The 26336-nt window shown below is 48.0% G+C and overlaps 1 protein-coding gene across 3 annotated transcripts in view; it reads left to right on the top strand.

Moving 5' to 3' along the window:
- Nucleotides 1-9475: 9475 nt before the first annotated feature.
- The window catches only part of ARHGEF39 (Rho guanine nucleotide exchange factor 39), a 53303-nt gene continuing 36442 nt past the window's right edge, over nt 9476-26336 (top strand). Inside the window, exon 1 of one of the 3 annotated variants that reach the window (XM_075844261.1) lies at nt 9476-9544. The gene's annotated coding sequence lies outside the window, so the exon portion shown is untranslated. Of the gene's footprint in view, nt 9545-9572; nt 9642-26336 lie in introns of those variants that run through there. The other 2 variants (XM_075844278.1, XM_075844270.1) reach the window with 2 other exon arrangements.

Here is a 26336-nt window from a genome sequence, read left to right as displayed (position 1 = left end):
GAAGACACGGTGGAGTCCCTCCAGACCATCATAGACCCATCCTGCATCATCACTGCTAATCCTCTGCAGGTTAGAGACATCCCTCCTGGGAGGACTTTTGTTCGGTTGGCGGACAGGAGTAGAATTCTCCTCTGGGGACATAGTTCTAAACTTGCTGGGCACGCCGGTGTCCGTAAAATACAAATACCTACTGATATGATGTACTAAATGTACCTGTGTCCAGGTACATCTGCTGTTATATTGATAGGCCGATCATATGTGCTCTATTTACTACTGAGACCCTCTTGACAGATTTATGGTCATTTGTCATGTATTACAGAGCCGTGGAATACATTTATTGTAGGATACCCTAAATCTATTGGTTTCATAACCCACACTGTTCTTTTAGATCTCCTTGAATTTTAACATTTGCAATTTTGTGTTGTATGTCCTATTAAAAAAAATAATAATTTTGTATTTTTTCATTACTCTTGTGGCTCCTTGGCTTCTTGGTTCTAAATAAGTTTTTCTCTGTCCATATACGGGCAGCGATGTCAGGGAATTCCACAGAGTCCTGGAGCAAAGCCTGGACTAGCGCTCTGCCCGGGACTCCGGCACTGGGGCAGCCCCAGACATCGCTGTTCATATGTGGACAGCGATTTCAGGGAATTCCAGAGTCTCGGAGCAGCGTGCTTGAGAACCCTGACATAGACAAACTAGAAAACACAACAACGCTCAGGCATAGAATAGGGGGCTGGACCCCTCTTATAGTCCAGGGTACTCACAGGTCAAAGTTCAACAACAAGGTCCGGTGCCCACGCTGCCCCTTTAAGAGCGAGCACGAGCATGCGCGCGCGCCCTACAGGATCCGGCTGAGGTAAGTGGACGCGAGCGCTGGCATCTACTGAGGAGGCACTTGCCGACAGGCCGCAGCCACGGACATTACAATAACACTACAAGTATATATATCAGACCTCCATGTATAGTATCAGATCTCCATGTATAGTATCAGATCTCCATGTATAATATCAGATCTCCATGTATAATATCAGATCTCCATGTATAGTATCAGATCTCCATGTATAATATCAGATCTCCATGTATAATATCAGATCTCCATGTATAGTATCAGATCTCCATGTATAGTATCAGATCTCCATGTATAATATCAGATCTCCATGTATAATATCAGATCTCCATGTATAGTATCAGATCTCCATGTATAGTATCAGATCTCCATGTATAATATCAGATCTCCATAATATCAGATCTCCATGTATAATATCAGATCTCCATGTATAATATCAGATCTCCATGTATAGTATCAGATCTCCAAGTATAATATCAGATCTCCATGTATAGTATCAGATCTCCATGTATAGTATCAGATCTCCATGTATAGTATCAGATATCCATGTATAATATCAGATATCCATGTATAGTATCAGATCTCCATGTATAGTATCAGATCTCCATGTATAATATCAGATCTCCATGTATAGTATCAGATCTCCATGTATAATATCACATCTCCATGTATAATATCAGATCTCCATGTATAGTATCAGATCTCTATGTATAGTATCAGATCTCCATGTATAATATCAAATCTCCATGTCTAGTATCAGATCTCCATGTATAATATCAGATCTCTATGTATAATATCAAATCTCCATGTATAATATCAGATCTCCATGTATAATATCAGATCTCCATGTATAGTATCAGATCTCCATGTATAGTATCAGATCTCCATGTATAGTATCAGATCTCCATGTATAGTATCAGATCTCCATGTATAATATCAGATCTCCATGTATAGTATCAGATCTCCATGTATAGTATCAGATCTCCATGTATAGTATCAGATCTCCATGTATAGTATCAGATCTCCATGTATAATATCAGATCTCCATGTATAATATCAGATCTCCATGTATAGTATCAGATCTCCATGTATAGTATCAGATCTCCATGTATAGTATCAGATCTCCCTGTTTAGTATCAGATCTCCATGTATAGTATCAGCTCTCCATGTATAATATCAGATCTCCATGTATAGTATCAGATCTCCATGTATAATATCAGATCTCCATGTATAATATCAGATCTCCATGTATAGTATCAGATCTCCATGTATAGTATCAGATCTCCATGTCTAGTATCAGATCTCCCTGTATAGTATCAGATCTCCCTGTATAGTATCAGATCTCCCTGTATAATATCAGATCTCCATGTATAATATCAGATCTCCCTGTATAGTACCAGATCTCTATGTATAATATCAGATCTCCATGTACAATATCAGATCTCCATGTATAATATCAGATCTCCATGTATAATATCAGATCTCCATGTCTAGTATAAGATCTCTATGTATAATATCAGATCTCCATGTATAATATCAGATCTCCATGTATAGTATCAGATCTCCATGTATAGTATCAGATCTCCATGTATAATATCAGATCTCCATGTATAATATCAGATCTCCATGTATAGTATCAGATCTCCATGTATAGTATCAGATCTCCATGTATAATATCAGATCTCCATGTATTATTTCAGATCTCCATGTGTAATATCAGATCTCCATGTATAATATCAGATCTTCATGTATAATATCAGATCTCCATGTATAGTATCAGATCTCCATGTATAATATCAGATCTCCATGTATAATATCAGATCTCCATGTGTAATATCAGATCTCCATGTATAATATCAGATCTCCATGTATAGTATCAGATCTCTATGTATAATATCAGATCTCCATGTATAATATCAGATCTCCATGTATAGTATCAGATCTCCATGTATAGTATCAGATCTCCATGTATAGTATCAGATCTCCATGTATAATATCAGATCTCCATGTATAATATCAGATCTCCATGTATAGTATCATATCTCCATGTATAGTATCAGATCTCCATGTATAGTATCAGATCTCCATGTATAGTATCAGATCTCCATGTATAATATCAGATCTCCATGTATAGTATCAGATCTCCATGTCTAGTATCAGATCTCCATATATAGTATCACATCTCCATGTATAATATCAGATCTCCATGTATAATATCAGATCTCCATGTATAGTATCAGATCTCCATATATAATATCAAATCTCCATGTATAATATCAGATCTCCATGTATAATATCAGATCTCCATGTATAGTATCAGATCTCCATGTATAGTATCAGATCTCCATGTATAGTATCAGATCTCCATGTATAATATCAGATCTCCATGTCTAGTATCAGATCTCCATGTATAATATCAGATCTCCATGTATAGTATCAGATCTCCATGTATAGTATCAGATCTCCATGTATAGTATCAGATCTCCATGTATAGTATCAGATATCCATGTATAATATCAGATCTCCATGTATAGTATAAGATCTCCATGTATAATATCAGATCTCCATGTATAATATCAGATCTCTATGTATAATATCAGATCTCCATGTATAGTATCAGATCTCCATGTATAATATCAGATCTCCATGTATAATATCAGATCTCCATGTATAATATCAGATCTCCATGTATAGTATCAGATCTCCATGTATAATATCAGATCTCCATGTATAATATCAGATCTCCATGTATAGTATCAGATCTCCATGTATAATATCAGATCTCCATGTATAATATCAGATCTCCATGTATAATATCAGATCTCCATGTATAGTATCAGATCTCCATGTATAGTATCAGATCTCCATGTATAGTATCAGATCTCCATGTATAATATCAGATCTCCATGTATAATATCAGATCTCCATGTATAATATCAGATCTCTATGTATAATATCAAATCTCCATGTATAATATCAGATCTCCATGTATAATATCAGATCTCCATGTATAGTATCAGATCTCCATGTATAGTATCAGATCTCTATGTATAATATCAGATCTCCATGTATAGTATCAGATCTCCATGTATAGTATCAGATCTCCATGTATAATATCAGATCTCCAAGTATAATATCAGATCTCCATGTATAGTATCAGATCTCCATGTATAATATCAGATCTCCATGTATAGTATCATATCTCCATGTATAGTATCAGATCTCCATGTATAATATCAGATCTCCATGTATAATTTCAGATCTCCATGTGTAATATCAGATCTCCATGTATAATATCAGATCTCCATGTCTAGTATCAGATCTCCATGTATAGTATCAGATCTCGATGTATAGTATCAGATCTCCATGTATAATATCAGATCTCCATGTATAGTATCAGATCTCCATGTATAATATCAGATCTCCATGTATAATTTCAGATCTCCATGTGTAATATCAGATCTCCATGTATAATATCAGATCTCCATGTCTAGTATCAGATCTCCATGTATAGTATCAGATCTCCATGTATAATATCAGATCTCCATGTATAGTATCAGATCTCCATGTATAGTATCAGATCTCCATGTATAATATCAGATCTCCATGTATAGTATCAGATCTCCATGTCTAGTATCAGATCTCCATATATAGTATCACATCTCCATGTATAATATCAGATCTCCATGTATAATATCAGATCTCCATGTATAGTATCAGATCTCCATATATAATATCAAATCTCCATGTATAATATCAGATCTCCATGTATAATATCAGATCTCCATGTATAGTATCAGATCTCCATGTATAGTATCAGATCTCCATGTATAGTATCAGATCTCCCTTTATAGTATCAGATCTCCCTTTATAGTATCAGATCTCCATGTATAGTATCAGATCTCCATGTATAGTATCAGATCTCCCTTTATAGTATCAGATCTCCATGTATAGTATCAGATCTCCATGTCTAGTATCAGATCTCCATGTATAATATCAGATCTCCATGTATAGTATCAGATCTCCATGTATAGTATCAGATCTCCATGTATAGTATCAGATCTCCATGTATAGTATCAGATATCCATGTATAATATCAGATCTCCATGTATAGTATCAGATATCCATGTATAATATCAGATCTCCATGTATAGTATCAGATCTCCCTGTATAGTATCAGATCTCCATGTATAATATCAGATCTCCATGTCTAGTATCAGATCTCCATGTATAATATCAGATCTCCATGTATAGTATCAGATCTCCATGTATAATATCAGATCTCCATGTATAGTATCAGATATCCATGTATAATATCAGATCTCCATGTATAATATCAGATCTCCATGTATAGTATAAGATCTCCATGTATAATATCAGATCTCCATGTATAATATCAGATCTCCATGTATAATATCAGATCTCCATGTATAGTATCAGATCTCCATGTATAGTATCAGATCTCCATGTATAGTATCAGATCTCCATGTATAGTATCAGATCTCCATGTATAATATCAGATCTCCATGTATAATATCAGATCTCCATGTATAATATCAGATCTCTATGTATAATATCAAATCTCCATGTATAATATCAGATCTCCATGTATAATATCAGATCTCCATGTATAGTATCAGATCTCCATGTATAGTATCAGATCTCTATGTATAATATCAGATCTCCATGTATAGTATCAGATCTCCATGTATAGTATCAGATCTCCATGTATAATATCAGATCTCCAAGTATAATATCAGATCTCCATGTATAGTATCAGATCTCCATGTATAATATCAGATCTCCATGTATAGTATCAGATCTCCATGTATAGTATCATATCTCCATGTATAATATCAGATCTCCATGTATAATTTCAGATCTCCATGTGTAATATCAGATCTCCATGTATAATATCAGATCTCCATGTCTAGTATCAGATCTCCATGTATAGTATCAGATCTCGATGTATAGTATCAGATCTCCATGTATAATATCAGATCACCATGTATAGTATCAGATCTCCATGTATAATATCAGATCTCCATGTATAATTTCAGATCTCCATGTGTAATATCAGATCTCCATGTATAATATCAGATCTCCATGTCTAGTATCAGATCTCTATGTATAGTATCAGATCTCGATGTATAGTATCAGATCTCCATGTATAATATCAGATCTCCATGTATAATTTCAGATCTCCATGTGTAATATCAGATCTCCATGTATAATATCAGATCTCCATGTCTAGTATCAGATCTCCATGTATAGTATCAGATCTCCATGTATAATATCAGATCTCCATGTATAGTATCAGATCTCCATGTATAGTATCAGATCTCCATGTATAATATCAGATCTCCATGTATAATATCAGATCTCCATGTATAATATCAGATCTCCATGTATAATATCAGATCTCCATGTCTAGTATCAGATCTCCATGTATAATATCAGATCTCCATGTATAGTATCAGATCTCCATGTATAGTATCAGATCTCCATGTCTAGTATCAGATCTCCATATATAGTATCACATCTCCATGTATAATATCAGATCTCCATGTATAATATCAGATCTCCATGTATAGTATCAGATCTCCATATATAATATCAAATCTCCATGTATAATATCAGATCTCCATGTATAATATCAGATCTCCATGTATAGTATCAGATCTCCATGTATAGTATCAGATCTCCATGTATAGTATCAGATCTCCCTGTATAGTATCAGATCTCCATGTATAATATCAGATCTCCATGTCTAGTATCAGATCTCCATGTATAATATCACATCTCCATGTATAGTATCAGATCTCCATGTATAGTATCAGATCTCCATGTATAGTATCAGATCTCCATGTATAGTATCAGATATCCATGTATAATATCAGATCTCCATGTATAGTATCAGATATCCATGTATAATATCAGATCTCCATGTATAGTATCAGATCTCCCTGTATAGTATCAGATCTCCATGTATAATATCAGATCTCCATGTCTAGTATCAGATCTCCATGTATAATATCAGATCTCCATGTATAGTATCAGATCTCCATGTATAATATCAGATCTCCATGTATAGTATCAGATATCCATGTATAATATCAGATCTCCATGTATAATATCAGATCTCCATGTATAGTATAAGATCTCCATGTATAATATCAGATCTCCATGTATAATATCAGATCTCCATGTATAATATCAGATCTCCATGTATAGTATCAGATCTCCATGTATAGTATCAGATCTCCATGTATAATATCAGATCTCCATGTATAATATCAGATCTCCATGTATAATATCAGATCTCTATGTATAATATCAAATCTCCATGTATAATATCAGATCTCCATGTATAATATCAGATCTCCATGTATAATATCAGATCTCCATGTATAATATCAGATCTCCATGTATAGTATCAGATCTCCATGTATAATATCAGATCTCTATGTATAATATCAGATCTCCATGTATAGTATCAGATCTCCATGTATATTATCAGATCTCCATGTATAATATCAGATCTCCAAGTATAATATCAGATCTCCATGTATAGTATCAGATCTCCATGTATAATATCAGATCTCCATGTATAGTATCAGATCTCCATGTATAGTATCATATCTCCATGTATTATATCAGATCTCCATGTATAATTTCAGATCTCCATGTGTAATATCAGATCTCCATGTATAATATCAGATCTCCATGTCTAGTATCAGATCTCCATGTATAGTATCAGATCTCGATGTATAGTATCAGATCTCCATGTATAATATCAGATCTCCATGTATAGTATCAGATCTCCATGTATAATATCAGATCTCCATGTATAATTTCAGATCTCCATGTGTAATATCAGATCTCCATGTATAATATCAGATCTCCATGTCTAGTATCAGATCTCCATGTATAGTATCAGATCTCGATGTATAGTATCAGATCTCCATGTCTAGTATCAGATCTCCATGTATAATATCAGATCTCCATGTATAATATCAGATCTCCATGTATAGTATCAGATCTCCATGTATAATATCAGATCTCCATGTATAATATCAGATCTCCATGTATAATATCAGATCTCCATGTATAGTATCAGATCTCCATGTATATTTTCAGATCTCCATGTATAGTATCAGATCTCCATGTATAATATCAGATCTCCATGTATAGTATCAGATCTCCATGTCTAGTATCAGATCTCCATGTATAGTATCAGATCTCCATGTATAGTATCAGATCTCCATGTATAATATCAGATCTCCATGTATAATATCAGATCTCCATAGATAGTATCAGATCTCCATGTATAGTATCAGATCTCCATGTATAGTATCAGATCTCCATGTATAATATCAGATCTCCATGTATAGTATCAGATCTCCATGTATAATATCAGATCTCCATGTATAATATCAGATCTCCATGTCTAGTATCAGATCTCCATGTATAGTATCAGATCTCCCTGTATAATATCAGATCTCCATGTATAATATCAGATCTCCATGTATAGTATCAGATCTCCATGTCTAGTATCAGATCTCCATGTATAGTATCAGATCTCCATGTATAGTATCAGATCTCCATGTATAGTATCAGATCTCCATATATAGTATCAGATCTCCATGTATAATATCAGATCTCCATGTATAATATCAGATCCCCATGTATAATATCAGATCTCCATGTCTAGTATCAGATCTCCATGTATAATATCAGATCTCCATGTATAGTATCAGATCTCCATGTATAATATCAGATCTCCATGTATAGTATCAGATCTCCATGTATAGTATCAGATCTCCATGTATAATATCAGATCTCCATGTATAATATCAGATCTCCATGTATAGTATCAGATCTCCATGTATAGTATCAGATCTCCATGTATAATATCAGATCTCCATGTATAATATCAGATCTCCATGTATAGTATCAGATCTCCATGTATAATATCAGATCTCCATATATAGTATCAGATCTCCATGTATAGTATCAGATCTCCATGTATAATATCAGATCTCCATGTATAATATCAGATCTCCATGTATAATATCAGATCTCCATGTATAATATCAGATCTCCATGTCTAGTATCAGATCTCCATGTATAATATCAGATCTCCATGTATAATATCAGATCTCCCTGTATAGTATCAGATCTCCATGTATAGTATCAGATCTCCATGTCTAGTATCAGATCTCCATGTATAATATCAGATCTCCATGTATAGTATCAGATCTCCATGTATAGTATCAGATCTCCATGTATAGTATCAGATCTCCATGTATAGTATCAGATCTCCATGTACAATATCAGATCTCCATGTATATCAGATCTCCATGTATAGTATCAGATCTCCATGTATAATATCAGATCTCCATGTATAGTATCAGATCTCCATGTATAATATCAGATCTCCCTGTATAATATCAGATCTCCCTGTATAGTATCAGATCTCCATGTATAGTATCAGATCTCCATGTATAGTATCAGACGTCCGTGTATAATCAGACCTTCCCCCTCCTCCTCCTCCTCCCTCTTCCTGTAGTTCTCCCTCTAACCTGCAGTTCCCGCTCTCAGCAGCAGGTGTCGCTGTGGCCGCGCTCTCCTCTATCATCATGTGACCGCTGCAGCCGGAAGTGGATTTGAAACCAGCGCGCGGAAGAACATCCGGTAACCGGAGAAATAATAATATTATACAGGAGTGATGATGATGAGGGTTATTATACGGGTAACGGTGACGACACCAGGAGGAAGAGTAATTACTGGGGTACGGGTGAAGTCACTGGGGAGGAGGAGTAATTCCTGGGGTACAGGTGACTTCACTGGGGAGGAGGAGTGATTACTGGGGTACGGGTGACGTCACTGGGGAGGAGGAGTAATTACTGGGGTACAGGTGACTTCACTGGGGAGGAGGAGTAATTACTGGGGTACAGGTGACTTCACTGGGGAGGAGGAGTAATTACTGGGGTACGGGTGACGACACCGGGAGGAAGAGTAATTACTGGGGTACGGGTGACGTCACTGGGGAGAAGGAGTAATTACTGGGGTACGGGTGACGTCACTGGGGAGGAGTGATTACTGGGGTACGGGTGACGTCACTGGGGAGAAGGAGTAATTACTGGGATACGGGTGACATCACTGGGGAGGAGGAGTGATTACTGGGGTACGGGTGACGACAGTGGGGAGGAGTAATTACTGGGGTACGGGTGACGTCACTGGGGAGGAGGAGTAATTACTGGGGTACGGGTGACGTCACTGGGGAGGAGGAGTGATTACTGGGATACGGGTGACATCACTGGGGAGGAGGAGTGATTACTGGGGTACAGGTGACGTCACTGCGGAGGAGGAGTGATTACTGGGGTACGGGTGATGTCACTGGGGAGGAGGAGTGATTACTGGGGTAGAGGTGACGTTACTGGGGTACGGGTGACGTCACGGGAGGAGGAGTGATTACTGGGGTACGGGTGACGACACTGGGGAGGAGGAGTGATTACTGGGGTACGGGTGACATCACTGGGGAGGATGAGTGATTACTGGGGTACGGGTGACGACACTGGGGAGGAGGAGTGATTACTGGGATACGGGTGACATCACTGGGGAGGAGGAGTGATTACTGGGGTACAGGTGACGTCACTGGGGAGGAGGAGTGATTACTGGGGTACGGGTGACGAAACTGGGGAGGAGGAGTGATTACTGGGGTAGAGGTGACGTCACTGGGGAGGAGGAGTGATTACTGGGGTAGAGGTGACGTCACTGGGGAGGAGGAGTGATTACTGGGGTAGAGGTGACGACACTGGGGAGGAGGAGTGATTACTGGGGTAGAGGTGACATCACTGGGGAGGAGGAGTGATTACCGGGGTACAGGTGACGTCACTGGGGAGGAGGAGTGATTACCGGGGTACAGGTGACGTCACTGGGGAGGAGGAGTAATTACAGGGGTACGGGTGACGTCACTGGGGAGGAGGAGTGATTACTGGGGTACGGGTGACGACACTGGGGAGGAGGAGTGATTACTGGGGTAGAGGTGACGTCACTGGGGAGGAGGAGTAATTACTGGGGTACAGGTGACGTCACTGGGGAGGAGGAGTGATTACTGGGGTACGGGTGACGTCACTGGGGAGAAGGAGTGATTACTGGGGTACGGGTGACGACACTGGGGAGGAGGAGTGATTACTGGGGTAGAGGTGACGTCACTGGGGAGGAGGAGTAATTACTGGGGTACAGGTGACGTCACTGGGGAGGAGGAGTGATTACTGGGGTACGGGTGACGACACTGGGGAGGAGGAATGATTACTGGGGTATGGGTGACGACACTGGGGAGGAGGAATGATTACTGGGGTACGGGTGACATCACTGGGGAGGAGGAATGATTACTGGGGTACGGGTGACGACACTGGGGAGGAGTGATTACTGGGGTACGGGTGACTTCACTGGGGAGGAGGAGTGATTACTGGGGTACGGGTGACATCACTGGGGAGGAGGAGTGATTACTGGGGTACGGGTGACATCACTGGGGAGGAGGAGTGATTACTGGGGTACGGGTGACGTCACTGGGGAGGAGGAGGAGTAATTACTGGGGTACAGGTGACGACACTGGGGAGGAGGAGTGATTACTGGGGTACAGGTGACGTCACTGGGGAGGAGGAGTGATTACTGGGGTAGAGGTGAAGTCACTGGGGAGGAGGAGTGATTACTGGGGTAGAGGTGAAGTCACTGGGGAGGAGGAGTGATTACTGGGGTACGGGTGACGTCACTGGGGAGGAGTGATTACTGGGGTAGAGGTGACGTCACTGGGGAGGACTAATTACTGGGGTAGAGGTGACGTCACTGGGGAGGACTAATTACTGGGGTAGAGGTGACGTCACTGGGGAGGACTAATTACTGGGGTAGAGGTGACGTCACTGGGGAGGAGTAATTACTGGGGTACGGGTGACGTCACTGGGGAGGAGGAGTGATTACCGGGGTACAGGTGACATCACTGGGGAGGAGGAGTGATTACTGGGGTACGGGTGACGTCACTGGGGCAGAGAAGTAATTACTGGGGTACAGGTGACGTCACTGGGGAGGAGGAGTAATTACTGGGGTACAGGTGACGTCACTGGGGAGGAGGAGTAATTACTGGGGTACGGGTGACGTCACTGGGGAGGAGGAGTTATTACTGGGGTACAGGTGACGTCACTGGGGAGGAGGAGTAATTACTGGGGTACGGGTGACATCACTGGGGAGGAGGAGTAATTACTGGGGTAGAGGTGAAGTCACTGGGGAGGAGGAGTGATTACTGGGGTAGGGGTGACGTCACTAGGGAGGAGTGATTACTGGGGTACGGGTGACGTCACTGGGGAGGAGAAGTAATTACTGGGGTACAGGTGACGTCACTGGGGAGGAGGAGTAATTACTGGGGTACTGGTGACGTCACTGGGGAGGAGGAGTGATTACTGGGGTACGGGTGACGTCACTGGTGAGGAGGAGTGATTACTGTGGTACGGGTGACGTCACTGGGGAGGAGGAGTAATTACTGGGGTACAGGTGACTTCACTGGGGTGGAGGAGTAATTACTGGGGTACAGGTTACGACACTGGGGAGGAGGCGTAATTACTGGGGTACGGGTGACGTCACTGGGGAGGAGGAGTAATTACTGGGGTACGGGTGATGTCACTGGGGAGAAGGAGTGATTACTGGGCTACGGTTGACGACACTGGGGAGGAGGAGTAATTACTGGGGTACAGGTGACGACACCGGAGGAGTGATTACTGGGATACGGGTGACATCACTGGGGAGGAGGAGTAATTACTGGGGTACAGGTGACTTCACTGGGGTGGAGGAGTAATTACTGGGGTACAGGTTACGACACTGGGGAGGAGGCGTAATTACTGGGGTACGGGTGACGTCACTGGGGAGGAGTAATTACTGGGGTACGGGTGACGACACCGGAGGAGTGATTACTGGGATACGGGTGACATCACTGGGGAGGAGGAGTGATTACTGGGGTACAGGTGACGTCACTGGGGAGGAGGAGTGATTACTGGGGTACGGGTGACGACACTGGGGAGGAGTGATTACTGGGGTAGAAGTGACGTCACTGGGGAGGAGGAGTAATTACTGGGGTACAGGTGACGTCACTGGGGAGGAGGAGTGATTACTGGGGTACGGGTGACGACACTGGGGAGGAGGAATGATTACTGGGGTACGGGTGACATCACTGGGGAGGAGGAATGATTACTGGGGTACGGGTGACGACACTGGGGAGGAGGAGTGATTACTGGGGTACGGGTGACATCACTGGGGAGGAGGAGTGATTACTGGGGTACGGGTGACATCACTGGGGAGGAGGAGTGATTACTGGGGTACGGGTGACGTCACTGGGGAGGAGGAGGAGTAATTACTGGGGTACAGGTGACGTCACTGGGGAGGAGGAGTGATTACTGGGGTACAGGTGACGTCACTGGGGAGGAGGAGTGATTACTGGGGCAGAGGTGAAGTCACTGGGGAGGAGGAGTGATTACTGGGGTACGGGTGACGTCACTGGGGAGGAGGAGTGATTACTGGGGTAGAGGTGACGTCACTGGGGAGGAGTAATTACTGGGGTAGAGGTGACGTCACTGGGGAGGAGTAATTACTGGGGTACGGGTGACGTCACTGGGGAGGAGGAGTGATTACCGGGGTACAGGTGACGTCACTGGGGAGGAGGAGTGATTACTGGGGTACGGGTGACGTCACTGGGGCAGAGAAGTAATTACTGGGGTACAGGTGACGTCACTGGGGAGGAGGAGTAATTACTGGGGTACAGGTGACATCACTGGGGAGGAGGAGTAATTACTGGGGTAGAGGTGAAGTCACTGGGGAGGAGGAGTGACTACTGGGGTAGAGGTGACGTCACTAGGGAGGAGTGATTACTGGGGTACGGGTGACGTCACTGGGGAGGAGGAGTAATTACTGGGGTACTTGTGACGTCACTGGGGAGGAGGAGTGATTACTGTGGTGCGGGTGACGTCACTGGGGAGGAGGAGTGATTACCGGGGCACTGGTGACGTCACTGGGGAGGAGGAGTGATTACTGGGGTAAGGGTGACGTCACTGTGGAGGAGGAGGGATTACTGGGGTATGGATGACGTCACTGGGGAGGAGGCGTGATTACTGGGGTACGGATGACGTCACTGGGGAGGAGGAGTAATTACTGGGGTACGGGTGACGTCACTGGGGAGGAGTGATTACTGGGGTACGGGTGACGTCACTGGGGAGGAGGAGTGATTACCGGGGTAGAGGTGACGTCACTGGGGAGGAGGAGTGATAACCGAGGTACAGGTGACGTCACTGGGGAGGAGGAGTTATTACCGGGGTACGGGTGACGACACTGGGGAGGAGGAGTGATTACTGGGGTACGGGTGACGTCACTGGGGAGGATGAGTGATTACTGGGGTACGGGTGACGTCACTGGGGAGGAGGAGTAATTACTGGGGTACGGGTGACGTCACTGGTGAGGAGTAATTACTGGGATACATGTGACGTCACTGGGGAGGAGGAGTAATTACTGGGGTACAGGTGACGTCACTGGGGAGGAGTAGTAATTACTGGGGTGCAGGTGACGTTCACTGGAGTGGAGTAATTACTGGGGTAGAGGTGACGTCACCGGGGAGGAGGAGTAATTACTGGGGTACGGGTGATGTCACTGGGGAGGAGGAGTAATTACTGGGGTACGGGTGACGTCACTGGGGAGGAGGAGGGATTACTGGGGTACGGGTGACATCACCAGGAGGAGTAATTACTGGGGTACGGGTGACATCACTGCGAGGAGTAATTGTTGGGGTACGGGTGACATCACTAGGAGGAGGAGTAATTACTGGCGTATGGGTGACAACACTGGGAGGAGTAATTACTGGGGTAGAGGGGACGTCACCGGGGAGGAGGAGTAATTACTGGGGTAGAGGTGAAGTCACCGGGGAGGAAGAGTGATTACTGGGGTAGAGGTGAAGTCACCGGGGAGGAGGAGTGATTACTGGGGTAGAGGTGATGTCCCCTGGGAGGAGGAGTAATTACTGGGGTACGGGTGACATCACTGGGGAGGAGGAGTAATTACTGGGGTAGAGGTGAAGTCACTGGGGAGGAGTAGTAATTACTGGGGTAGAGGTCGTCACTGGGGAGAAGTGATTACTGGGGTACAAGTGACGTCACTGGGGAGGAGTGATTACTGGGGTACAGGTGACATTACTGGGAGGAGGAGTAATTACTGGGGTAGAGGTGACGTCACTGGGGAGGACGAGTGATTACTGGGGTACGGGTGACATCACCGCGGAGGAGTAATTACTGGGGTAGAGGTGAAGTCACTGGGGAGGAGTAGTGATTACTGGGGTAGAGGTGAAGTCACTGGGGAAGAGGAGTGATTCCTGGGGTAAGGGTGACGTTCACTGGGGAGGAGGAGTGATTACTGGGGTACGGGTGACGTCACTGGGGAGGATGAGTGATTACTGGGGTACGGGTGACGTCACTGGGGAGGAGGAGTAATTACTGGGGTACGGGTGACGTCACTGGTGAGGAGTAATTACTGGGATACATGTGACGTCACTGGGGAGGAGGAGTAATTGCTGGGGTACAGGTGACGTCACTGGGGAGGAGTAGTAATTACTGGGGTGCAGGTGACGTTCACTGGAGTGGAGTAATTACTGGGGTAGAGGTGACGTCACCGGGGAGGAGGAGTAATTACTGGGGTACGGGTGATGTCACTGGGGAGGAGGAGTAATTACTGGGGTACGGGTGACGTCACTGGGGAGGAGGAGTAATTACTGGGGTACGGGTGACGTCACTGGGGAGGAGGAGGGATTACTGGGGTACGGGTGACATCACCAGGAGGAGTAATTACTGGGGTGCAGGTGACGTTCACTGGAGTGGAGTAATTACTGGGGTAGAGGTGACGTCACCGGGGAGGAGGAGTAATTACTGGGGTACGGGTGATGTCACTGGGGAGGAGGAGTAATTACTGGGGTACGGGTGACGTCACTGGGGAGGAGGAGGGATTACTGGGGTACGGGTGACATCACCAGGAGGAGTAATTACTGGGGTACGGGTGACATCACTGCGAGGAGTAATTGTTGGGGTATGGGTGACATCACTAGGAGGAGGAGTAATTACTGGTGTACGGGTGACAACACTGGGAGGAGTAATTACTGGGGTAGAGGGGACGTCACCGGGGAGGAGGAGTAATTACTGGGGTAGAGGTGAAGTCACCGGGGAGGAAGAGTGATTACTGGGGTAGAGGTGAAGTCACCGGGGAGGAGGAGTGATTACTGGGGTAGAGGTGATGTCACCGGGGAGGAGGAGTAATTACTGGGGTACGGGTGACATCACTGGGGAGGAGGAGTAATTACTGGGGTAGAGGTGAAGTCACTGGGGAGGAGTAGTAATTACTGGGGTAGAGGTCGTCACTGGGGAGAAGTGATTACTGGGGTACAAGTGACGTCACTGGGGAGGAGTGATTACTGGGGTACAGGTGACATTACTGGGAGGAGGAGTAATTACTGGGGTAGAGGTGACGTCACTGGGGAGGACGAGTGATTACTGGGGTACGGGTGACATCACCGGGGAGGAGTAATTACTGGGGTAGAGGTGAAGTCACTGGGGAGGAGTAGTGATTACTGGGGTAGAGGTGAAGTCACTGGGGAAGAGGAGTGATTCCTGGGGTAAGGGTGACGTTCACTGGGGAGGAGGAGTGATTACTGGGGTAGAGGTGACGTCACTGGGGAGGAGTGATTACTGGGGTAGGGGTGACGTCACTTGGGAGGAGGAGTAATTACTGGGGTAGAGGTGACGTTCACTGGGGAGGAGGAGTAATTACTGGGGTACGGGTGACGTGACTGGGGAGGAGGAGTGATTACTGGGGTAGAGGTGACGTGACTGGGGAGGAGGAGTAATTACTGGGGTACGGGTGACGTCACTGGGGAGGAGGAGTGATTTCTGGGGTATGGGTGGCGTCACCGGGGAGGAGGAGTAATTACTGTGGTACGGGTGACGTCACTGGGGAGGAGGAGTAATTACTGGGGTACGGGTGACCACACTGGGGAGGAGTAATTACTGGGGTAGAGGTGACGTCACCGGGGAGGAGGAGTAATTACTGGGGTACGGGTGACGTCACTGGGGAGAAGGAGTAATTACTGGGGTAGAGGTGACGTCACTGAGGTGGGGGAGTGATTACTGGGGTAGAGGTGACGTCATTGAGGAGGGGGAGTGATTACTGGGGTAGAGGTGATGTCACAGGGGAGAAGGAGTAATTACTGTGGTACCGGTGACGTCACTGTGGAGGAGGAGTAATCACTGTGGTACGGGTGATGTCAATGTGGAGGAGGAGTAATTACTGGGGTACAGGTGACGTGACCGGGGAGAAGGAGTAATTGCTGGGGTACGGGTGACGTCACTGGGGAGGAGGAGTAATTACTGGGGTACAGGTGACGTCACCGGGGAGGAGGAGTAATTACTGGGGTACGGGTGACGTCACCGGGGAGGAGGAGTAATTACTGTGGTACGGGTGACGTTACTGGGGAGGAAGTGCAGGAGAAAAGGTGGCTCTTTTTAAGGGCGCTGCTGTGTGGTGAAATGATGAGAACGGAGTCCCGAGGTATTGATAATAGGTTCAATTTATTGTGAGTGGCTACGCGTTTCAACGATGAACAATCGTCTTCATCAGGCCTGATGAAGACGATTGTTCATCGTTGAAACGCGTAGCCACTCACAATAAATTGAACCTATTATCAATACCTCGGGACTCCGTTCTCATCATTTCACCACACAGCAGCGCCCTTGAAAAGATCCACCTTTTCTCCTGCACTTCCTTCTACTTAAGCGGTCCCATCTGGATACCGACTCGGATCTGGCAGCAGCACTGTGATTATTACATGCTTTAATACCTCCTTTTCCAGGTGAGCATATTTCTTGCTACTTTGCCTCACCCTGACCTACGGATCTACACAAGGTGGCGCCGTCCTTTTTTGTTTTTTATTTCGTTACTGGGTAGGAGGAGTGATAACTGGGGTACGGGTGATTTCACTGGGGAGGATGTGTAATTACTGGGGTAGAGGTGACGTGACCAGGGAGAAGGAGTAATTGCTGGGGTACCGGTGACGTCACTGGGGAGGAGTTATTACTGGGGTAGAGGTGACGTCACTAGGGAGGAGGAGTTATTACTGGGGTACGGGTGACGTCACTGGGGAGAAGTAATTACTGGGGTACAGGTGACGTCACTGGGGAGGAGGAGTAATTACTGGGGTACTGGTGACGTCACTGGGGAGGAGGAGTGATTACTGGGGTACGGGTGACGTCACTGGGGAGGAGGAGTGATTACCGGGGTACTGGTGACGTCACTGGGGAGGAGGAGTGATTACTGGGGTACGGGTGACGTCACTGGGGAGGAGGAGTGATTACCGTGGTACGGGTGACGTCACTGGGGAGGAGGAGTGGTTACTGGGGTACGGGTGACGTCACTGGGGAGGAGGAGTGATTACTGGGGTATGGGTGACGTCACTGGGGAGGATGAGTAATTACTGGGGTAGAGGTGACGTGACCAGGGAGAAGGAGTAATTGCTGGGGTACGGGTGACGTCACTGGGGAGGAGTTATTACTGGGGTAGAGGTGACGTCACTAGGGAGGAGGAGTTATTACTGGGGTACGGGTGACGTCACTGGGGAGGAGAAGTAATTACTGGGGTACAGGTGACGTCACTGGGGAGGAGGAGTAATTACTGGGGTACTGGTGACGTCACTGGGGAGGAGGAGTGATTACTGGGGTACGGGTGACGTCACTGGGGAGGAGGAGTGATTACTTGGGTACGGGTGATGTCACTGGGGAGGAGGAGTGATTACCGGGGTACTGGTGACGTCACTGGGGAGGAGGAGTGATTACTGGGGTACGGGTGACGTCACTGGGGAGGAGGAGTGATTACCGTGGTACGGGTGACGTTACTGGGGAGGAGGAGTGGTTACTGGGGTACGGGTGACGTCACTGGGGAGGAGGAGTGATTACTGGGGTATGGGTGACGTCACTGGGGAGGAGGAGTGATTACTGGGGTACGGATGACGTCACTGGGGAGGAGGAGTGATTACTGGGGTACGGGTGACGTCACTGGGGAGGAGGAGTGATTACCGGGGTAGAGGTGACGTCACTGGGGAGGAGGAGTGATAACCGAGGTACAGGTGACGTCACTGGGGAGGAGGAGTGATTACCGGTTTACAGGTGACGTTACTGGGGAGGAGTGATTACCGGGGTACAGGTGACGTCACTGGGGAGGAGGAGTGATTACCGGGGTAGAGGTGACGTCACTGGGGAGGAGGAGTGATTACCGGGGTACAGGTGACGTCACTGGGGAGGTGGAGTTATTACCGGGGTACGGGTGACGACACTGGGGAGGAGGAGTGATTACTGGGGTACGGGTGATGCCACTGGGAAAAGGAGTTATTACTGGGGTACGGGTGACAACACTGGGGAGGAGGAGTGATTACTGGGGTACGGGTGACGTCACTGGGGAGGAGGAGTGATTACTGGGGTACGGGTGACGTCACTGGGGAGGAGGAGTAATTACTGGGGTACGGGTGACGTCACTGGTGAGTAGTAATTACTGGGTTACAGGTGACGTTACTGGGGAAGAGGAGTAATTACTGGGGTACAGGTGACGTCACTGGGGAGGAGTAGTAATTACTGGGGTGCAGGTGACGTTCACTGGGGAGGAGGAGTAATTACTGGGGTAGAGGTGACGTCACCGGGGAGGAGGAGTAATTACTGGGGTACGGGTGACGTCACTGGGGAGGAGCAGTAATTACCGGGGTAGAGGTGACGTCACTGGGGAGGACGAGTGATTACTGGGGTACGGGAGACATCACTGGGGAGGAGTAATTACTGGGGTAGAGGTGAAGTCACTGGGGAAGAGGAGTGATTCCTGGGGTAAGGGTGACGTTCACTGGGGAGGAGGAGTGATTACTGGGGTAGAGGTGACGTCACTGGGGAGGAGTGATTACTGGGGTAGGGGTGACGTCACTTGGGAGGAGGAGTAATTACTGGGGTAGAGGTGACGTTCACTGGGGAGGAGGAGTAATTACTGGGGTACGGGTGACGTGACTGGGGAGGTGGAGTGATTACTGGGGTAGAGGTGACGTGACAGGAGAGGAGGAGTATTTACTGGGGTACGGGTGACGTCACTGGGGAGGAGTGATTACTGGGGTACGGTTGACGACACTGGGGAGGAGTAACTACTGGGGTAGAGGTGACGTCACCGGGGAGGAGGAGTAATTACTGGGGTAGAGGTGACGTCACCGGGGAGGAGGAGTAATTACTGGGGTAGAGGTGACGTCACTGGGGAGGAGGAGTAATTACTGGGGTACGGGTGACGTCACTGGGGAGGAGGAGTGATTTCTGGGGTACGGGTGACGTCACCGGGGAGGAGGAGTAATTACTGTGGTACGGGTGACGTCACTGGGGAGGAGGAGTAATTACTGGGGTACGGGTGACGACACTGGGGAGGAGTAATTACTGGGGTAGAGGTGAAGTCACCGGGGAGGAGGAGTAATTACTGGGGTACGGGTGACGTCACTGGGGAGAAGGAGTAATTACTGGGGTAGAGGTGACGTCACTGAGGTGGGGGAGTGATTACTGGGGTAGAGGTGACGTCACTGAGGAGGGGGAGTGATTACTGGGGTAGAGGTGATGTCACAGGGGAGAAGGAGTAATTACTGTGGTACCGGTGACGTCACTGTGGAGGAGGAGTAATCACTGTGGTACGGGTGATGTCAATGTGGAGGAGGAGTAATTACTGGGGTACAGGTGACGTGACCGGGGAGAAGGAGTAATTGCTGGGGTACGGGTGACGTCACTGGGGAGGAGGAGTAATTACTGGGGTACAGGTGACGTCACCGGGGAGGAGGAGTAATTACTGTGGTACGGGTGACGTTACTGGGGAGGAAGTGCAGGAGAAAAGGTGGCTCTTTTTAAGGGCGCTGCTGTGTGGTGAAATGATGAGAACGGAGTCCCGAGGTATTGATAATAGGTTCAATTTATTGTGAGTGGCTACGCGTTTCAACGATGAACAATCGTCTTCATCAGGCCTGATGAAGACGATTGTTCATCGTTGAAACGCGTAGCCACTCACAATAAATTGAACCTATTATCAATACCTCGGGACTCCGTTCTCATCATTTCACCACACAGCAGCGCCCTTGAAAAGATCCACCTTTTCTCCTGCACTTCCTTCTACTTAAGCGGTCCCATCTGGATACCGACTCGGATCTGGCAGCAGCACTGTGATTATTACATGCTTTAATACCTCCTTTTCCAGGTGAGCATATTTCTTGCTACTTTGCCTCACCCTGACCTACGGATCTACACAAGGTGGCGCCGTCCTTTTTTGTTTTTTATTTCGTTACTGGGTAGGAGGAGTGATAACTGGGGTACGGGTGATTTCACTGGGGAGGATGTGTAATTACTGGGGTAGAGGTGACGTGACCAGGGAGAAGGAGTAATTGCTGGGGTACGGGTGACGTCACTGGGGAGGAGTTATTACTGGGGTAGAGGTGACGTCACTAGGGAGGAGGAGTTATTACTGGGGTACGGGTGACGTCACTGGGGAGAAGTAATTACTGGGGTACAGGTGACGTCACTGGGGAGGAGGAGTAATTACTGGGGTACTGGTGACGTCACTGGGGAGGAGGAGTGATTACTGGGGTACGGGTGACGTCACTGGGGAGGAGGAGTGATTACCGGGGTACTGGTGACGTCACTGGGGAGGAGGAGTGATTACTGGGGTACGGGTGACGTCACTGGGGAGGAGGAGTGATTACCGTGGTACGGGTGACGTCACTGGGGAGGAGGAGTGGTTACTGGGGTACGGGTGACGTCACTGGGGAGGAGGAGTGATTACTGGGGTATGGGTGACGTCACTGGGGAGGATGAGTAATTACTGGGGTAGAGGTGACGTGACCAGGGAGAAGGAGTAATTGCTGGGGTACGGGTGACGTCACTGGGGAGGAGTTATTACTGGGGTAGAGGTGACGTCACTAGGGAGGAGGAGTTATTACTGGGGTACGGGTGACGTCACTGGGGAGGAGAAGTAATTACTGGGGTACAGGTGACGTCACTGGGGAGGAGGAGTAATTACTGGGGTACTGGTGACGTCACTGGGGAGGAGGAGTGATTACTGGGGTACGGGTGACGTCACTGGGGAGGAGGAGTGATTACTTGGGTACGGGTGATGTCACTGGGGAGGAGGAGTGATTACCGGGGTACGGGTGACGTTACTGGGGAGGAGGAGTGGTTACTGGGGTACGGGTGACGTCACTGGGGAGGAGGAGTGATTACTGGGGTATGGGTGACGTCACTGGGGAGGAGGAGTGATTACTGGGGTACGGATGACGTCACTGGGGAGGAGGAGTGATTACTGGGGTACGGGTGACGTCACTGGGGAGGAGGAGTGATTACCGGGGTAGAGGTGACGTCACTGGGGAGGAGGAGTGATAACCGAGGTACAGGTGACGTCACTGGGGAGGAGGAGTGATTACCGGGGTACAGGTGACGTTACTGGGGAGGAGTGATTACCGGGGTACAGGTGACGTCACTGGGGAGGAGGAGTGATTACCGGGGTAGAGGTGACGTCACTGGGGAGGAGGAGTGATTACCGGGGTACAGGTGACGTCACTGGGGAGGAGGAGTTATTACCGGGGTACGGGTGACGACACTGGGGAGGAGGAGTGATTACTGGGGTACGGGTGATGCCACTGGGAAAAGGAGTTATTACTGGGGTACGGGTGACAACACTGGGGAGGAGGAGTGATTACTGGGGTACGGGTGACGTCACTGGGGAGGAGGAGTGATTACTGGGGTACGGGTGACGTCACTGGGGAGGAGTAATTACTGGGGTACGGGTGACGTCACTGGTGAGGAGTAATTACTGGGATACAGGTGACGTTACTGGGGAAGAGGAGTAATTACTGGGGTACAGGTGACGTCACAGGGGAGGAGTAGTAATTACTGGGGTGCAGGTGACGTTCACTGGGGAGGAGGAGTAATTACTGGGGTAGAGGTGACGTCACCGGGGAGGAGGAGTAATTACTGGGGTACGGGTGACGTCACTGGGGAGGAGCAGTAATTACCGGTGTAGAGGTGACGTCACTGGTGAGGAGGAGTGATTACCGAGGTTCAGGTGACGTCACTGGGGAGGAGGAGTGATTACCAGTGTACAGGTGACGTTACTGGGGACGAGTGATTACCGGGGTAGAGGTGACGTCACTGGGGAGGAGGAGTGATTACCGGGGTACAGGTGACGTCACTGGGGAGGAGGAGTGATTACCGGGGTACAGGTGACGTCACTGGGGAGGAGGAGTAATTACTTGGGTAGAGGTGACGTCACCGGGGAGGAGGAGTGATTACTGGGGTAGAGGTGATGTCACCAGGGAGGAGGAGTAATTACTGGGGTACGGGTGACGTCACCGGGGAGGAGGAGTAATTACTGGGGTACGGGTGAAGTCACCGGGGAGGAGGAGTTATTGCTGGGGTAGAGGTGAAGTCACTGGGGAGGAGGAGTATTACTGGGGTACGGGTGAGGTCACTGGGGAGAAGGAGTGATTACTGGGGTACTGGTGACGTGACGGGGAGAAGGAGTAATTACTGGGGTACGGGTGACGTTCACCGGGGAGGAGAAGTAATTACTGTGGTACTGGTGACGTGACGGGGAGGAGAAGTGATTACTGGGGTACGGGTGACATCACTGGGGAGGAGGAGTAATTACTGGGGTAGAGGTGAAGTCACTGGGGAGGAGTAGTAATTACTGGGGTAGAGGTGTCGTCACTGGGGAGGAGTGATTACTTGGGTACGGGTGACATTACTGGGAGGAGGAGTAATTACTGGGGTACGGGTGACATCACCGGGGAGGAGTGATTACTGGGGTACGGGTGACGTCACCGGGGAGGAGGAGTAATTACTGGGGTAGAGGTGAAGTCACTGGGGAGGAGGAGTGATTACTGGGGTAGAGGTGAAGTCACTGGGGAGGAGGAGTGATTACTGGGGTAAGGGTGACGTTCACTGGGGAGGAGGAGTGATTACTGGGGTAGAGGTGACGTCACTGGGGAGGAGTGATTACTGGGGTACGGGTGACGTCACTTGGGAGGAGGAGTAATTACTGGGGTAGAGGTGACGTTCACTGGGGAGGAGGAGTAATTACTGGGGTACGGGTGACGGGAGGAGGAGTAATTACTGGGGTACGGGTGACGTGACTGGGGAGGAGGAGTGATTACTGGGGTAGAGGTGACGTGACAGGAGAGGAGGAGTATTTACTGGGGTACGGGTGACGTCACTGGGGAGGAGGAGTAATTACTGGGGTACGGGTGACGACACTGGGGAGGAGTAATTACTGGGGTAGAGGTGACGTCACCGGGGAGGAGGAGTAATTACTGGGGTAGAGGTGACGTCACTGGGGAGGAGGAGTAATTACTGGGTACGGGTGACGTCACTGGGGAGGAGGAGTGATTACTGGGGTACGGGTGACGTCACTGGGGAGGAGGAGTAATTACTGGGGTAGAGGTGACGTCACCGGGGAGGAGGAGTGATTTCTGGGGAACGGGTGACGTCACCGGGGAGGAGTAATTACTGGGGTACGGGTGACGACACTGGGGAGGAGTAATTACTGGGGTAGAGGTGACGTCACCGGGGAGGAGGAGTAATTACTGGGGTACGGGTGACATCACTGGGGAGGAGGAGTAATTACTGGGGTAGAGGTGACGTCACTGAGGTGGGGGAGTGATTACTGGGGTAGAGTTGACGTCACTGAGGAGGGGGAGTGATTACTCGGGTAGAGGTGACATCACTGAGGAGGTGGAGTGATTACCGGGGTACAGATGACATCACTGGGGAGGAGTGATTACCGGGGTAGAGGTGACGTCACTGGGGAGGAGGAGTGATTACTGGGGTAGAGGTGAAGTCACTGGGGAGGAGGGGTAATTACTGGGGTAGAGGTGAAGTCACTGGGGAGGAGGGGTAATTACTGGGGTAGAGGTCAAGTCAATGGGGAGGAGGAGTGATTACTGGGGTAGAGGTGAAGTCACTGGGGAGGAGTAATTACCGGGGTACAGGTGACATCACTGGGGGGTACCGGTGACATCTCTGGGGAGGAGTGATTACTGGGGTACGGGTGACGTCACTGGGGAGGAGGAGTAATTACCGGGGTACTGGTGACATCACTGGGGGGTACAGGTGACATCACTGGGGAGGAGGAGTGATTCCTGGGGTAGAGGTGACATCACTGGGGAGGAGGGGTATTTACTGGGGTACGGGTGACGTCACTGGGGAGGAGGAGTAATTACCAGGGTACAGGTGACATCACTGGGGCTACTTTCGACATCACTGGGGAGGAGGAGTGATTACTGGGGTACGGGTGACGTCACTGGGGAGGAGAAGTGATTACTGGGGTACGGGTGACGACACTGGGGAGGAGTAATTACTGGGGTAGAGGTGACGTCACCGGGGAGGAGGAGTAATTACTGGGGTAGAGGTGACATCACCGGGGAGGAGGAGTAATTACTGGGGTAGATGTGACGTCACCGGGGAGGAGGAGTAATTACTGGGGTAGTGGTGACGTCACTGGGGAGGAGTAATTACCGAGGTACAGGTGACATCACTGGGGAGGAGGAGTAATTACCAGGGTACAGGTGACCTCACTGGGGGTACGGGTCACATCACTGGGAAGGAGGAGTGATTCCTGGGGTAGAGGTGACATCTCTGGGGAGAAGTGTTTACTGGGGTACGGGTGATGACACTGGGGAGGAGTAATTGCTGGGGTAGAGGTGACGTCACCGGGGAGGAGTAGTAATTACTGGGGTAGAGGTGACGTCACCGGGGAGGAGGAGTAATTACTGGGGTACGGGTGACGTCACTGGGGAGGAGGAGGAGTAATTACTGGGGTACGGGTGACGTCACTGGGGAGGAGTGATTACTGGGGTAGAGGTGACAGGGAGGAGTAATTACTGGGGTACGGGTGACGTTCACTGGGGAGGAGGAGTAATTACTGGGGTAGAGGTGACGTCACTGAGAGGGGGAGTGATTACTGGGGTAGAGGTGACGTCACAGGGGAGGAGGAGTAATTACTGTGGTACGGGTGACGTCACTTGGGAGGAGGAGTGATTACTGGGGTACGGGTGATGTGAATGTGGAGGAGGAGTAGTTACTGGGGTAGAGGTGACGTGACCGGGGAGAAGGAGTAATTTCTGGGGTACAGGTGACGTCACTGGGGAGGAGGAGTAATTACTGGGGTAGAGGTGACGTCACCGGGGAGGAGGAGTGATTTCTGGGGTACGGGTGACGTCACCGGGGAGGAGGAGTAATTACTGGGGTACGGGTGACGACACTGGGGAGGAGTAATTACCGAGGTACAGGTGACATCACTGGGGAGGAGGAGTAATTACCAGGGTACAGGTGACCTCACTGGGGGTACGGGTCACATCACTGGG

The sequence above is a fragment of the Rhinoderma darwinii genome, chromosome 1, assembly GCF_050947455.1.
Source record: "Rhinoderma darwinii isolate aRhiDar2 chromosome 1, aRhiDar2.hap1, whole genome shotgun sequence".
In the NCBI taxonomy this organism is placed as follows: domain Eukaryota; kingdom Metazoa; phylum Chordata; class Amphibia; order Anura; family Rhinodermatidae; genus Rhinoderma; species Rhinoderma darwinii.
This window is presented reverse-complemented; position numbering and strand designations above follow the sequence as displayed.